The sequence below is a fragment of the Trachypithecus francoisi genome, unplaced genomic scaffold, assembly GCF_009764315.1.
Source record: "Trachypithecus francoisi isolate TF-2019V2 unplaced genomic scaffold, Tfra_2.0 Lachesis_group20, whole genome shotgun sequence".
Taxonomy (NCBI): domain Eukaryota; kingdom Metazoa; phylum Chordata; class Mammalia; order Primates; family Cercopithecidae; genus Trachypithecus; species Trachypithecus francoisi.
Genome location: NW_022681466.1, coordinates 30,124,443 through 30,139,453, shown reverse-complemented (window position 1 = coordinate 30,139,453; position 15,011 = coordinate 30,124,443). Strand labels below are relative to the sequence as shown.

General features: G+C 41.5%; 1 long non-coding RNA gene across 5 annotated transcripts in view; it reads left to right on the top strand.

Moving 5' to 3' along the window:
• Nucleotides 1–15,011, top strand: part of LOC117067258 — a 79,894-nt gene that overhangs the window by 16,579 nt on the left and 48,304 nt on the right. The window contains exon 2 of one of the 5 annotated variants that reach the window (XR_004430666.1): nt 14,526–14,641. The exons of 2 other annotated variants lie outside the window; for them this stretch is intronic. This is a non-coding gene — a long non-coding RNA (uncharacterized LOC117067258). Of the gene's footprint in view, nt 1–1,312; nt 1,477–14,525; nt 14,718–15,011 lie in introns of those variants that run through there. 2 more of the 5 variants (XR_004430665.1, XR_004430667.1) reach the window with 2 other exon arrangements.

The window sequence follows — 15,011 nt, the reverse complement described above, 5'->3', positions numbered from 1 at the left end:
GCATTCACTATCTGCTTTCCTGCTTTCATTCTAACCCTCTCATGTTCTTCCTCCTGGGAGATGGACATGGGTGGAGGGGAGCCTAGCTCAGCAAATTTTCTATTACATGAATACTACTTAGACCTGGGCTAGGATGTTTATCTTAAGATGCAATAATTTGACAAAGTTCTTCCTGCTTTTTGTTCTCATCTTGTACTCCAGAGACTTTTTATGGAGCCACCTGTATGCAGAAAGATCTCAAGAGGATGAAAGAGCCAGATGCAGTAATTGGGTGACACATCATAACCAATGAGCATAAAAGCAGCATCTTTTCCTTCCAGGAACATAACACAATGTGGAAAACAGGACAGAGGGGCAGTCGATGTCTTCATCAGGGACCACATTCTTGCAACGGAGTTAAGTGCACGATCCTTCAAAAAGAGCTGATCTTTCTCTTCTAGTCTGTGCTGGTTACTTTCTGAGATTAAATAATAATAGGAGCTTAGGTTTGCCTAACTCTTCACAATTTGTCAAGCAGGACCCTATAAGGTAAGCACTTTATCTCCCTTACTACATTTGATTACTACATCCTCGTGAGCAGGGAGGTCTAATGATCCTTATTTCACAGATGAGGAGACCAGGGTTCAGAGAAGTTAAGGGACTTGGCCCAGGCAAACCATAGAATGACAACAGTTGGTAGAACTGAACATCTCCAGTTTCTGTATCTTCATGGTGGGTGTACTCAAAAGTGTGGCTCATCACCTTTGGAGAAGGAAGAAAATGGCAAGGCAGAAAGCTAGGGCTTTCTGGGAAATTGCAATTATGTTACAATCAAGACACAAACACTAATTCTTCAGTGCTGGTAAACTGCTGCCCTTCAGGTCCATGGAAGGGAAGGGAGTGTGTATGTCATAGCACAAAGGGTTTACGTTTAGGTATTATTTATTTATTCAACAAACATGTCTACTAGTGCTGGGTGCTGTTTTGGGTGCTAGGGGTACAAAGGATGAGTACCACAAGATTTGAGCAGCTTATCTCTAGTAAGGGAGATATGTGAACAAGTAAGTGAAATCCGATCTTACGAGAATCTTAGAAGTTGACACAGCTCGATTTGGCTCAAAGGAGGGATTTTTTTTTTTTTTTTTTTGAGACGGAGTCTCGCTTTGTCACCCAGGCTGGAGTGCAGTGGCGCAATCTTGGCTCACTACAACCTCCGCCTCCCGGGTTTACACCATTCTCCTGCCTCAGCCTCCCAAGTAGCTGGGACTACGGGCGCCCGCCACCACGCCCGGCTAATTTTGTTTGTTTGTTTGTTGTTTGTATTTTTAGTAGACTAACACTGGGTTTCACCGTGTTAGCCAGGATGGTCTCGATCTCCTGACCTCGTGATCTGCCTGCCTCGGCCTCCCAAAGTGCTGGGATTACAGGCGTGAGTCACCGTGCCTGGGGGCTCAAAGGAGGGATTGAACAGTCCTGGGTATCTGCACCATGACAGAGGTAGGAGGTATCATAGAGGAGGTGCCTCTTGAGTCAAGACTAAAAATGAGTGGGGTTTTTAGGACTGCAAAAGGCTAAACAATTTATAAATAACTAAAAACAAATGAGTGGCTTTTCACCAAGTGAATAGGGAGATGAGGGGAAGGGGCCCCACCTTATTTCTCCTAAATCAGACTCTCTGGGGGTGAGGCCGGGGAATCTGCATCCTAAGCCCGGCCTCTGTGTTATGGGGAAAGTCCTGAGGCATGAAGTGACGTGAAATATCTTGAGAAATGCACTTCCATGAAACTGAATCCTTATGTGCAGCAGGGAATTAAATGGAGACAAGACTGAAGAACTTGGAAAGGAGCTAGGCCCTCAATAGCCTTGTAAGCCATGCTGAGGGGTTAGAATTTTCCCTCTAAGCCCATGCTGACCAAAACAGCAGCCACAAGCCATGTGGGTTGATCGAGCATTTGAAATGTAGTTAGTGTGAGTGAGGAATTTAATTTTTAACTTTTATTAATTTAAATATAAAAACTGATACTCAATTCAGTTCTTGGAAAGCTTTTTGTTTTATTTTATTTTTGAGATAGGGTCTCACTCTGTCACCAAGGCTGGAGTGCAGTGGTGTGCCACCACGCTTGAGACAGGGTCCTGCTGTGTTGCCCAGACTGGTCTCAAACTCCTGGGCTCAAGTTATCCACCCACCTTGGCCTCCCAAAATGCTGGGAGTATAGGCGTAAGCCACCGTGACTGGCCAGAAAACTTTTAAGTATGTTCAGAACAACTTGAATAAGTACATCTACTCTGTCAGTTATGAAACCTAAAGACAAATCGAGTCATTTCAGTGAAAATGTAACATCTGAATTGAGGTGTGCTGTAAGTGAAGAAATATACGCCAGATTTAAAATATCTGGTGTGAAATACTAATGATTTTTGTATTGGTTACAGGTTGAAATAGTACTTTTGATACATTGGGTTCAATAATATAATATACATTTTTATGTGAATTTGACATTTCTTTTTACTTTTTAAATTTTCTAGTTGCCACATAATATTACATATGTGGTCCATATTATATTTCTATTAAACATTACAGATAAGGACAATAAGAGCATGCATCAGATTCCCTGGAGGGCTTAAGATGCAGTTTCCCTGGACTCACCCCCAGAGAGTCTGATTTAGGAGAAAGAGGGTGGGTCCTAAACATTTTCATTACTAACTAGTTTCCAGATACTGCCGCTGCTGCTGGTGGCGGTTTGGATACTTCACCCTGAAAACCTTTCCTTATAATACTTGGTGACCAATTGGATATATCAAGAGAGGGAGAAGAAGTCTATGAAGACTTCCAGGTTCCTGTTATGACTATCTGAGTAGACAGGGACTAAAAAGAGAAGAAGCTTATTTGGGAAAGAGTATGATAGGTTTAGTTTGGGATATATTGAGTTTGAGGTCCCTTTGGAACTCCTAGGAGGAGATATCTGAAGAGTAATTGTATATCTATGGATCTGGAACTCAAGAAAGAGATCGCACTGTCACTAAAGATTTGAAAGTCATCAGAATTTAGTTGGCCCTAAGTATGAGCGATATTGCCCAGAGAATCAGTGCAGTATGAGAAGGAAACAAATCCCAGGATAGATTCCTCTAGTGAAGCTATGTTTTGATAAAAATCATTAGTGTTCAAGAAAAAGAAGATAGGCATACATTTCCACTTGTCGTTTTTAACCATCTGCCTCTTGTGTTTGATCACAGTGACCAAGGTTTAGGGAACAGTTTCACAGGGCTTCAAGATCCTTCTTAAGATTCAAATCAATGGTTAGCTGTTTCATCAATGACACAGAAGAAGTTAAACAAAGCCTTTATTTATAAATTTGATTATTAACAAAATAGGCTTGACCAAATAACAGAAACCCCAGAGCTCCAATTTCTTCATCTATAAAATTGGAACACTGATACTTCTCTCACAGAGTTGCTAGGAAAATGGCAATAATGTATGTGGAGCATGGCACCTGATCTACCCAGAATAGCATCTCAATAAAGATAATTATTATTGCTATGAGACCGGCTTCCAGGTGAATCTACTTCCCTAATTAAACCTTATGGGAGAGGGGCCAAGGAAAGACTCCATTCACATGGAATTCCACCCCATGCAAAAGAGTGATTTAAAGCACTGAAAATAGCAATAATAATTTCCGTACTATTGTAATAGTAATTTTATAATTCAGAGGGGGAGAAACCCAATTACTTAGGACAATGTGTATTGTACATGGTTTCACTGTGTTTTTGTAGCAATTGAAGTAGAAGGAAAATAGCCTTCCTATATGCTAGACAGGCTGGATATATTATTTCATTAAATTTCAATATAATACCTTTAAAATAAGGTCACAGTGAATGGCTCCAAGTGTTTCCTGGGATGAACTGGGTCTCTTTGATCCCAAGAAATGCCATCACTAAGGCAGTCAAAAGCTGGGTCATTGCAAGTGGCTTGTCGTCATGTATTCAGAGTAGCAGATGGCTGGCCACAGTTCTGATTCAATTGATGGGCATAGCCAGACCTGGTAGACAAGCACAATCTTTCTTTTGTTCATTTAAGCCATTTTCTCTATCACCCTTTTCTGTTCTCATTTTCTTTGGGAGCCTCAGCACTTTCTTTGATTTGCCTGCTATTTTTTCCCAAACAAAACCCTTCTCCACCTGAGACAGAAAGTCTTCCTCACATTACCTTTAATCTGAATATCACTTTCAGCGTCTTAACCAGAGAGGCTTATCAAGTATAGCTGCTTTGATTTAGATGTGGTCTGGAAAGAAGAACAAATTGAATTTGTGGGACATGACTGACATCTCTCCTAGTCCTCCTCTACTTTTCTTTCCAGAGGATTCATCCTCCCCCGGGTCCTGGTGTGCTAATGAAATAGACATTTTGTTTGTTTGTTTCTGCTAGGCACAAAAGGAGACCCAACTGTATTTATGAACGGTTTGTTTTCAAGGTGGGCTGAACAAAATCAAAGCCACAAATTCCACCAACGAGGGTCCAAGATGTATAAAAGAACAAAGGAAACCATTAAAAATGACAAAAATAAAATCAGAGGCCCATGAGATTCTCTGTAGTTATTTTATTAAGGAGTGGAAGGAGATTATTTTATATACATACAAATGTATGTCATTAACAAATTTTATATTATTTACCAAATGCCCAGGTATGCTGTGCTGTTTAAAAAAAAAAGTGTGTCTAACCCTGTTCCATACCTCCTTCCTAACCTCTACTACTTGGCCACAGAGAACCTACCAAGTGATCAGCAAACTCACTTTTGTCTGTAAACACTTCTTTGAATATTACCTATACCTCCAGGCCTTAGTTGAAATCCAAGGTAATTGTGTGCCCTCTGTTATGGTCTGAATGTTTGTTTTACTCCCAAATTCATATGTTGAAATCCTAACCCTCAAGGAAAGATAGTTTTTTTGTTTTGTTTTGTTTTTGTTTTTTTGAGATGTAGTCTCCCTCTGTCGCCCAGGCTGGAGTGCAGTGATGCAGTCTCACTCACTGCAACCTCCTCTTCCCAGGTTCAAGTGATTCTCCTGCCTCAGCCTCCCAAGTAGGTGGGGCTACAGGCGTGCACCATCCTGCCCAGTCAATTTTTGTGTTTTTAGTAGAGACCAGGTTTCACCATATTGGTCAGGCTGGTCTCGAACTCCTGAACTCATGATCTACCCTTGTAGGCCTCCCAAAGTGTTGGGATTACAGGCGTGAACCACCGCGCCTGGCCAGAAAGATAGTATTAAGAGCTGGAGCCTTTCAAAGGTGATTAGATCACGAGAGCAGAGCCTTCATGCACGGGATGGGGATGCTTACAACAGAGGCCTGAGGAGCTTGTCTGTCTCTTCCACCACCTGAGGACATAGCAAGACAGTGCCAGCTATGAGGAATGGGGTCTCTACAGACACTGAATCTGTTGGCACCTTGATCTTAGATTTCCCAGTCTCTAGAATTATGAGAAATAAATATGTGCTGTTTATAAGCCACTCAGTTCATGGTGTTTTGTTACAGCAGCCTGAATGGACTAAGGCATCCTCTTACTCTCCTACAGCTTAGGGTCAGATGGTAGGACAGGGGTTCTCCTTGTTTGCCATTGTTACATCCAGACAATTATTTCTCTATCCTCTTATTAAAGCAAAACTAAAAAACACACAACAACAACAATAAACCCAGCTCCTTTGAAGCTCATGATGTTATACTTATCTTCATCTCCCCTTTCTCATCTGATTTCTTTTCCTCATTCGCTCAAGTATTAAGGACCTGGTTCAGGGTCTTTGTCTCTTGCAACCCATGCCATTAATCTTCATAACTTTTGAAAACAGGTATGCAGCTTGTTCCAAACCTTCTGCATCCACTCATCGGCCATCTCAACTCTACATCAGCCCAGAAACTCATGACCCCACCCTGAATGTTGTTGTATCAACATATCTTAACTCTTCCAAAATCATGATTTTACAGATCCATATTTTAGACCACATTTTCCTACCTTGCCAGGACTTCTTCAGCCTCACGGAGGCCGCCAATCAATTAATCTACTTATTTTTTTCCTTTGTCCTACTGCCCTCTCTTGACATCACTTATGTCTTTATGACTTGTATTTCATGATTTGTCCATATCGTCACCCTTTGCCACCACCTTTATTTATTTATATTTATTTATTTATTTAGAGATAGAGTCTTGCTGTGTCACCCAGGCTGGAGTGCAGTGGTGCAATATTGCCTGACTGCAACTTCCGCCTCCCAGGTTCAAGCGATTCTCCTTCCTCAGCCTCCTGAGCAGCTGGAACTACAGGCATGCGCCACCACCCCGGGCTAATTTTTGTATTTTTAGTAGAGACGGGATTTCACCATGTTGGCCAGACTGGTCTCAAACTTCTGACCTCAAGTGATCTGCTTACCTTGGCCTCTCAAAGTACTGGAATTTCAGGTGTGAGCCACTGTGCCCGGCCACCACCTTTAACTATTTTGCCTTTCTCTCCTTTCATCACATTTACCTTACACACAGAACAGTTTCTGTACCAGTACCTCTGGGAATGGATATAGAAAAACCACACAATGGAGCAAATTACCATCACTTTAAATGAAAGATAACTCACTTCCAACGCATACAGCACGATGCCTAGGATTTCTACTGTAACTCTCTAGTAAACTTGATCTCTTTTATGGTTAATTTTATGTGTCAACTTGACTGGGTTAAGAGACACCCAGATAGCTGGTAAAACATTACTTCTGGGTTTATCTGTGAGGGTGTTTCTGGAAGAGATTAGCACTGGATCAGAAGTCTGAGTAAAGAAGATCTGCCCTCAGCAATGTGGTCAGGGATCATTCAATCCTTCAATGGCCCAAATAGAACAAAAAGGCAGAGGAAGGCCAAATTCTCTCTCCTTGAGCTGGGACATTCATCTTCTCCTGCTCTTGGACATCAGAACTCCTGGTTCTTGGGCTATCGTACTCTGGGACTTACACTAACTAGCACTGTCTTTCTCTCCAGGTTTTAACCCTGGCTCTATGGAGTCTTATTCTTAGAGCCTGTGTTGATAGTTGCGTGTGTGTGTGTGTGTGTGTGTGTGCACATGTGCATATACACAAATCTACTCTCTGGCCTTCTCCACCCGCTCTGTGCCTCTGTTCCCTGGCAGCGCTGGCCTATATGCATCTGTGAGCTCATTTGCCCCTTGTGTTCCTGTTGGACCCAGCCAATGGGATGTTTCTGCAGGAAATCAAAGGGTAAGAGGAGAATGAGGACTTCATATGTAAGTCCCAGCTTTAGCCCAGCTGGATTGCTGTGGGTTGACTATGTGCCTCTATCAACAGGCTGCCACTCCCATTGGGAGCCTTCTATGTTCAGCTCTCCTCTCAGGGTTCTGGAACTGCTCCTTCCTCTGGCTTCTTCAGCCCTACGGATAGTAAACCTCCAACTGTTTTTAACCCTGGCAGAATTGCACTGTCTTTTTCTGTTTCCCTAAGACTTGCCTACACCTTTGTAAATAGTCTTTTTATAAAATTCTGTTCAAACAACTTAGTTTGAGTGTGCCATCAGATTCCTGCTGGGTTCCTATAGTTTCTCCTCTACCTCAACTATAAATATTTAAATTCCTCAGGCTTTGGTCTTAGAACCTTTTCTTTCTATATTTTTCCTAGTTTACTTCAATCACTTCTATTGTTGTACACTGACACTCTAATAAACTATATTCCTGGCTGAGAACTCTCCTTTGATTTTGAGACTTGTATAGCCAGCTGTCTATTTGGAAGTCCTGTGGACAGTAACCATACTAAAAGAGCATGCTCCATTCCCTGGTGTAAGTGTTACTGTCTGTCTAGCATCTGCTTATTACTATTGTCAATTCTGAGACTCTGTTGTTACAGCAGGACTCCAGCTATTCCACTCCAGGCCCTTCCCCTTACCCCCAATCTTTTGTATTGTCTCTTCTTCTAAATTGGCCTCTACCCAAAGGCAGTAGGGACAGTTTATTCAAAGTACAAGGTATTCTCAATTAAAAGAGGACTTTGGGTCGGGCGCGGTGGCTCAAGCCTGTAATCCCAGCACTTTGGGAGGCCGAGGCGGGCGGATCACAAGGTCAGGAGATCAAGACCATCCTGGCTAACACAGTGAAACTCCGTCTCTACTAAAAAGTACAAAAAACTAGCCGGGCGAGGTGGCGGGCGCCTGTAGTCCCAGCTACTCGGGAGGCTGAGGCACGAGAATGGCGTGAACCCGGGAGGCGGAGCTTGCAGTGAGCTGAGATCCGGCCACTGCACTCCAGCTTGGGCGACAGAGCGAGACTCCGTCTCAAAAAAAAAAAAAAAAAAAGTGGACTTTGTTCTGAAAGCTTATCAGGAGTTTAGAATTCTTAATGCTTTTCCCCATAGAACTTATGCTATAGCTTATGCCTTGATTTTTAGTTTACCTCACAAAGATTGCTGAAGGCATATTGTACTCGTAAGCTTCTTAAGGGCAATGATTGTATCTAGTTTATCTTTAAAAACAGCTTTATTGAGGTAAGATTCAAACATCATGCAATTTGTCCACTAAAAGTAAATAACTCAATGTTTTTTAGTATATTCATAGTATACCATCATCACAATCTAATTTTAGGATATTTTCATTCCTTCCTGCAAAACAAATCCCACACCCATTAGCAGTCATTTTCTCATCCTACCACATCCCATTTCTAGGCAACCACGAATCTACTCTTGGTCTCTATAGGTTTGCCTATTTTGGACATTTCATATAAGTAGATTGATACAATATATGGTCTTTTGTGACTGGTGTCTTTCACTTAGCATCATGTTTTTAAGGTTTATCATGTTGTAGTATATATTAGTACTTCATTTCTTTTTATTGCCAAATACTATTCTATCGTATAGATATATGACTTTTGTGTATTCATTCATTCATTGATGGATGTTTAGCTTGTTTCCACTCTTTGGCTATAAGGAATAATGCTGCCATGAACATTATGTATTTTGTGTAGAAATGGGTTTTCATTTCTCTTGGGTATATAGCTAGGAGTGGAATTTTCAGGTCATGTAGTAACACCATGCTTAACTTTTTGAATAACTGTCAAATAATTTTCCAAAATAGTTGTACCATTTTACATCCTTGATTAATAGATATTTATTTCAGCACTTTATGTCTTCTTCCTTCTTTCTGGCCTCCTCTGTTTCTGATAAGAAGCTCGTTTAAATCTTACTGGGTTTCTTTTGATGTGATGAGGTGTTCTTACTGTTTTTCAAGATTATTTGTGGCCGAGTGCGGTGCCTTGTGCCTGTAATCCCAGCACTTTGGGAGGCCGAGACAGGTGGATCACAAGGTCAGGAGATCAAGACCATCCTGGCTAACGTGGTGAAACCCCATCTTTACTAAAAATAATAATAAAAAAAATTAGCCAGGTGTGGTGGTGGGTGCCTGTAGTCCCAGCTACTCAGGAGGCTGAGGCAGGAGAATGGTGTGAACCCGGGAGGCGGAGCTTGCAGTGAGTCAAGATGGCACCACTGCACTCCAGCCTGGGTGACAGAGTGAGACTCTGTCTAAAAAAAAAAAAAAAAAAAGATTATTTGTCTCTCAGCATTTAACTAGGAAGTGTCTGAGTGTGGGTCTTTTTGTATTTATCTTATTTGGCATTTGTTGAGCTTCTTGAATGGGTAGATCAATATTTTTCATCAATGTTGGGAAATTTTTAGCCATAATTTCTTCAATTTCTTTGTCCCTTTCTCTCTCTCTTCTCCTTTTGGTGCTCTCATTACATGTATGTTGGTGTGTTTCATGGCATTCCACATGTCTCTGAGGCTCTGTTTGTTTTTCTTAATTCTTTTTCCTCTCTCTTTATGAGATTGCATAATCTTTATCACTCTATCTATCTTCAAGTTTGCCAATTCTTTCTTCTGACAGTCAAGTCTGCTGTTGAGCTCTCTAGTGAATTATTCATTTTCACTACTGTACTTTTCAACTCCAGAACTTCCTTTCATCTGTGTGTGTGTGTGTGTAATTTATCTTTACTGATCTTCTGTATTTGATGAGATATTTTTACCATATGAGAGCTCTTCAAAAAATTCATAGAAAATGCATACTATAAAAAACTATGCATGAATTTCAAACTTTTTTGCACCAAATTAAACCCACGCTAACTTGTTACAACATGTCTGAACATGATCTAGTTTGAGACAATAGGAAGGATAAGACATCAGTTGGAAAAGAATCCCATCAGAGAAATGTAAATTCTGCTAAATTGAATCTGGAACAAACATCAAATTTATGGTGAATCTTGAGTGGAAGAGTGGTGAAATCATTGATGCTTTACAAAAAGTTTATGGGGACAATGCCCCAAAGAAATCAGCAGTTTACAAATGAATAATTCTTTTTAAGAAGGAATGAGACTATGTTGAAGATGAAGCCTGCAGCAGCAGGCCATAAATATCAATTTGTAAAGAAAAAAATTAATATTGTTAATGCCCTAATTAGAGAGGACTGATAATTAACAGCAGAAACAATAGCCAGCACCAACACCATAGATAGCCCAATTAGTTTATCTTAAAAACTTCAGGCCGGGCGCGGTGGCTCAAGCCTGTAATCCCAGCACTTTGGGAGGCCGAGACGGGTGGATCACGAGGTCAGGAGATCGAGACCATCCTGGCTAACATGGTGAAACCCCGTCTCTACTAAAAAATACAAAAAACTAGCCAGGCGAGGTGGCGGGTGCCTGTAGTCCCAGCTACTCGGGAGGCTGAGGCAGGAGAATGGCGTAAACCCAGGAGGCAGAGCTTGCAGTGAGCTAAGATCTGGCCACTGCACTCCAGCCTGGGCGACAGAGCGAGACTCCGTCTCAAAAAAAAAAAAAAAAAAAAACTTCTGACTGAAAATTTAAAATTAAGCAAATTTTCTACTTTATGGGTGCCAGAACAATTGCACCCAGATTAGCTGCAGACAAGAGCAGAGCTTTCAATGGAAATTTTAAATTAGTGGGATCAAGATCCTAAAGCATTTCTTCAAATAACTGTAAAAGGAGATAAAACATGGCTTTACCAGTATGATCTTGAAGACAAAGCAGAATTAAAGCAACGGCTACCAAGAGGTGGAAGTGGTCCAGTCGAAGAAAACGTGGAGGTTGGGCACAGAGCCTCACTCCTGCAATCCCAGCACTTTGGGAGGCCGAGGTGGACAGATCACCTGAGGTCAGGAGTTCGAGACCAGCCTGGCCAATGTGGCAAAAGCCTGTTTCTACTAAAAATGCAAAAATTAGCCAGGCGTGGTTACAGGTGGTGGGCACCTGTAACCCCAGCTACGTAGGAGGCTGAAGCAGGAGAGCTGCTTGAACCCAGGAGGTGGAGGTTGCGGTGAGCCAAGATCGTACCACTGCACTACAGCCTGAGCATCAGAGCGAGACTCTGTCTAAAAAAAAAAAAAAAAAAAAAAGGAAAGAAAAGAAAATGTGGGCTAGTTAAGAGCAAAGATTATGGCAAAAGTTTTTTGGGATGCTCAAGGCATTTTGCTTCTTGGCTTTCTGTAAAATCAAAGAACAATAACATCTACCTACTATGAGAGTGTTTTGAGAAAGTTAGCCAAAGCTTTGGCAGAAAAATGCCTAGGAAAGCTTTATCATAGAGTCCTCCTCTGCCACTAAACTCCTGCTTATTCCTCTCAATAAACAAGGGCAATTTTGTAAGTTTAAATGGGAAATCTTTAAGCATACACCCTCCAGTCCTGATTTAGCTACTTCTGACTTCTTTTCCCCACCTAATCTTAATTTTTAAAGGACATCCAATTTTATTCAGTTAATAATATAAAAAAGACTGCACTGACATGGTTAAATTCGCAGGACCCTCAGTTCTTTAGTGATGGACTAAACTGCTGGTATCATCACTTACAAAATTGTCTTGACCTTGATGGAATTTATGTTGGGAAATAAAGTTTATATTTCTTATTTTTACTGTTTGTTGCTTCCACTTCCCATGAACTTTTTGAAGTCCTCTCAGACCTTTATTTTTATGCATGTTTTCTTAGAATGTAGTTACAATAACTATTCTGAAGCCTTTGTCTGCTAAGTACAACATCTGGGCCCTCTCTAAGGCTATTTCTGTTGCCTGCTTTTTTTCCCATGTATGGGTCATATTTCCCTGGTTCTTTTAATGTCTCACAACTTTTTACTGAAAACTGGACATTTTAGTTCATATATCATAGCAATTTGAATACTGATTCTCTGGGGCTTGTTGTTTCCTTAGTCATTTGTTTAATAGCTAAGCTTAAGTACTTCTTCAAAGTCTATTGCAGTGTGCAGCTTTTAATGTCCCTGCTTAGATTTTTTTCCCCTTATTTTCATCGTTTTTTGTTTTGTTTTGTTTTTGTTTTTGTTTGACAGTCTTGCTCTTTCTCGCCCAGGCTGGAGTGCAATGGCACGATCTTGGCTCACTGCAACCTCTGCCTCCCATGTTCAAGTGATTCTTCCAGCTCAGCCTCCCGAGTAGCTGGGATTACAGCCACCCACCATCATGCCCAGCTAATTTTTGTACTTTTGTAGAGACAGGGTTTCACCATGTTGGCCAGGCTGGTCTCGAACTCCTGACCTCAGGGGATCACCCCCATGACCCTTGGACCCCCAAAGTGCTGGGATTACAGGCGTGAGCCACCACACCTGGCCCCCTTATTTTTATCTTTTAGCCTGGCTACATAGGGGTTTTCTTTAGGTCAGCATAAGCCATTTATTAGTCAAAGGTTATGCCTCAGTGTCCTTAGTCTGTTAGGTTTTTTTACCCTTTACTGTTGGAAATGATATGTGTAATGTGGAGGCTCTTATCACAGTTCAGGGAGCTTACTGCTTTTCTCCCTTGTTCACCTAGGAACTAGCAGCCTGGTGGTTCTCTCTCTGATTGCTTCTTGGAGGATGCAGCCTTGGGTATGCACACAGTCTTCCAGACTTTCAGGGATGACTACGATTTTATTTTTAAGCTTAGCTGTCTTAGAGTCACTCCTGAGTCAGAATAACATATTGTTCTGTTAGTTGTTAATCAGAAGTTGTGCTTATGCCCTTTTTACCAATAAAATTTCCACCTCTATGTTGATGGGCCTGTGGGTAACTTGAGAAATGCTATGAAATCTGCCCCACATCCTTCTCTGATTTTTCCCAAGTGAGTGCAGCCTAGCACAGTCTTTCTGATTCCCAGACTTGACTGTACTCATAGAAGGGCTCTTCTTGGCTGTCTCTTTCCATGGTCTCCCTATTAAACTTCTGAATACTCTGTCATTTTGTTTGTACATGCACATACCAGCTGCCTCTTCATTGCCCTCCCAACAAGATTACGTTTTTTTTTTTTTTTAAGAATGCCCTTACATATGGAGTTCACCCTTTTTTCCAAATAAAGTCAGTCTCCTCAGGCAGAGCTATGATGCTTTTGCTCTTTGTGGCTTGCCTTTCCCCCTAGGTAGAACCCCTGTGCCACTGCACTGAAGCTGGGACAGAGATCCTCTTTCCATCCCTGCTCCATGAGTAGGTACTGGGTGAGGGGAGTGTGGAGACCCCTTGTCTTCTCGTCTTACCTCTCCCAGCATGTAACTTCTCGCTTGCAAGTGAACTGAGGTGTAGGAAACCAGTCCCCCAGTATTCTTGACTTGCTGTGCCTACAACAGAGCTTCCACCTTATAACTGGGGGCTGGATGACACTTCTTGGCTTGCTTATGTGGAATAGAACTTCTGCAGACTGGGGCTGAGTGGGATGAGAAATACTAGCATCCTGTCTCTTCTAGGGTGAAACCACAGCCTCAAACTAGGATGTAGAGAGAGATGGGGCCGTCTTGGCTGCTCATATACTGGGTAGAGTTTTCATAATAGGGAGGAAGATTAATGGGCAAATCACAGCTCAAATGCCACAGACTCTTGCTATTATGATTGAAATTGTATGGATTTTCTTGAACTAATGTTTCTTATTTGCTATATGGCCTTATAACACTTCCCAGAGACTTTAAATGATGGATAATTTAAATAATTTTCTCTAATTCAATTGTTGTTTTTCTGGGGAGAGAGTCCACCAAGCTTGTTATTCCATTCTCCCAGAAGTCCCACCTCTTAATTCCTCTTTATATATTCACCATAATATCTCTTTGCACCTAACATAGAAGTGAAAAGCACATGCTCCAGTGTAACCAGCCTGAATTCAAGTCTCTAGTCCGACCCTTGTTAGCTGTGTTACTTAGTGCATGTTGTTAAACTAATAGTAGCTACCTCAGGGTATTGTGGTGAGAGTAAATGAGCTAATCCATGGAAAATGCCTAGCAGGATATTTGTCTCAGAGTTAGCCATTCCCTAAAGGATCGCTGTCATGTTCATCTTGGTAACCCTGCGTGATGACAGATTGCCACAAGGGGGCACCAAGAACCAGGTGTAATGATGAAGGACTAGAGGGATTCAGTTAGGTTGCCCCAACAGTTACATTTGTAGGCTCATGCTTACATTTGTAAGCTAACGAGAGGTAAGTATTTTCCAAGAAAACAAAAGATGGAGTTTGAAGGCACGTTATAAACATTGCCTTTCTATTTCCCACAGAAGATGGAAATTCAGGATCCTTCCTAAACATCACCAGGCCATTTCCCCAACTTGGAAACTTGGTATGCAAAAGGAACTCTGCTGTGAAAGGGGGAGTGCCTCTTTTGATTTGCAAGGTACTTTCCTGTGTACAAGATACTGTTCCATGAGTTGAGGGGATTCAAAGGTTCCCTTAAGGAGCAATCAACTGTAGTAAGTTGGCATTTATTTATTGAGTGTCTGCCATATGCTAAAGATTCTCAATAGCTTAAGGCATCATCATGCCATTCCTTTTGTTTTTGTTGAAGAGTTCCCCAGAGGCTTGGCTGAGGATTTAGCCCATGTCCAGAGGATGACAAAAAGTCAACAGACAATCTGGAGCAGGGAGAGGGCAACTTAATGAAGAATTAATTTAGTATGATTGATTGATTTTTCTTTTTCTTTTTCTTTTTTTTTTTGAGACAAGGTCTCACTCTGTCACCTAGGCTGGAGTGTAGTCGTGTGATC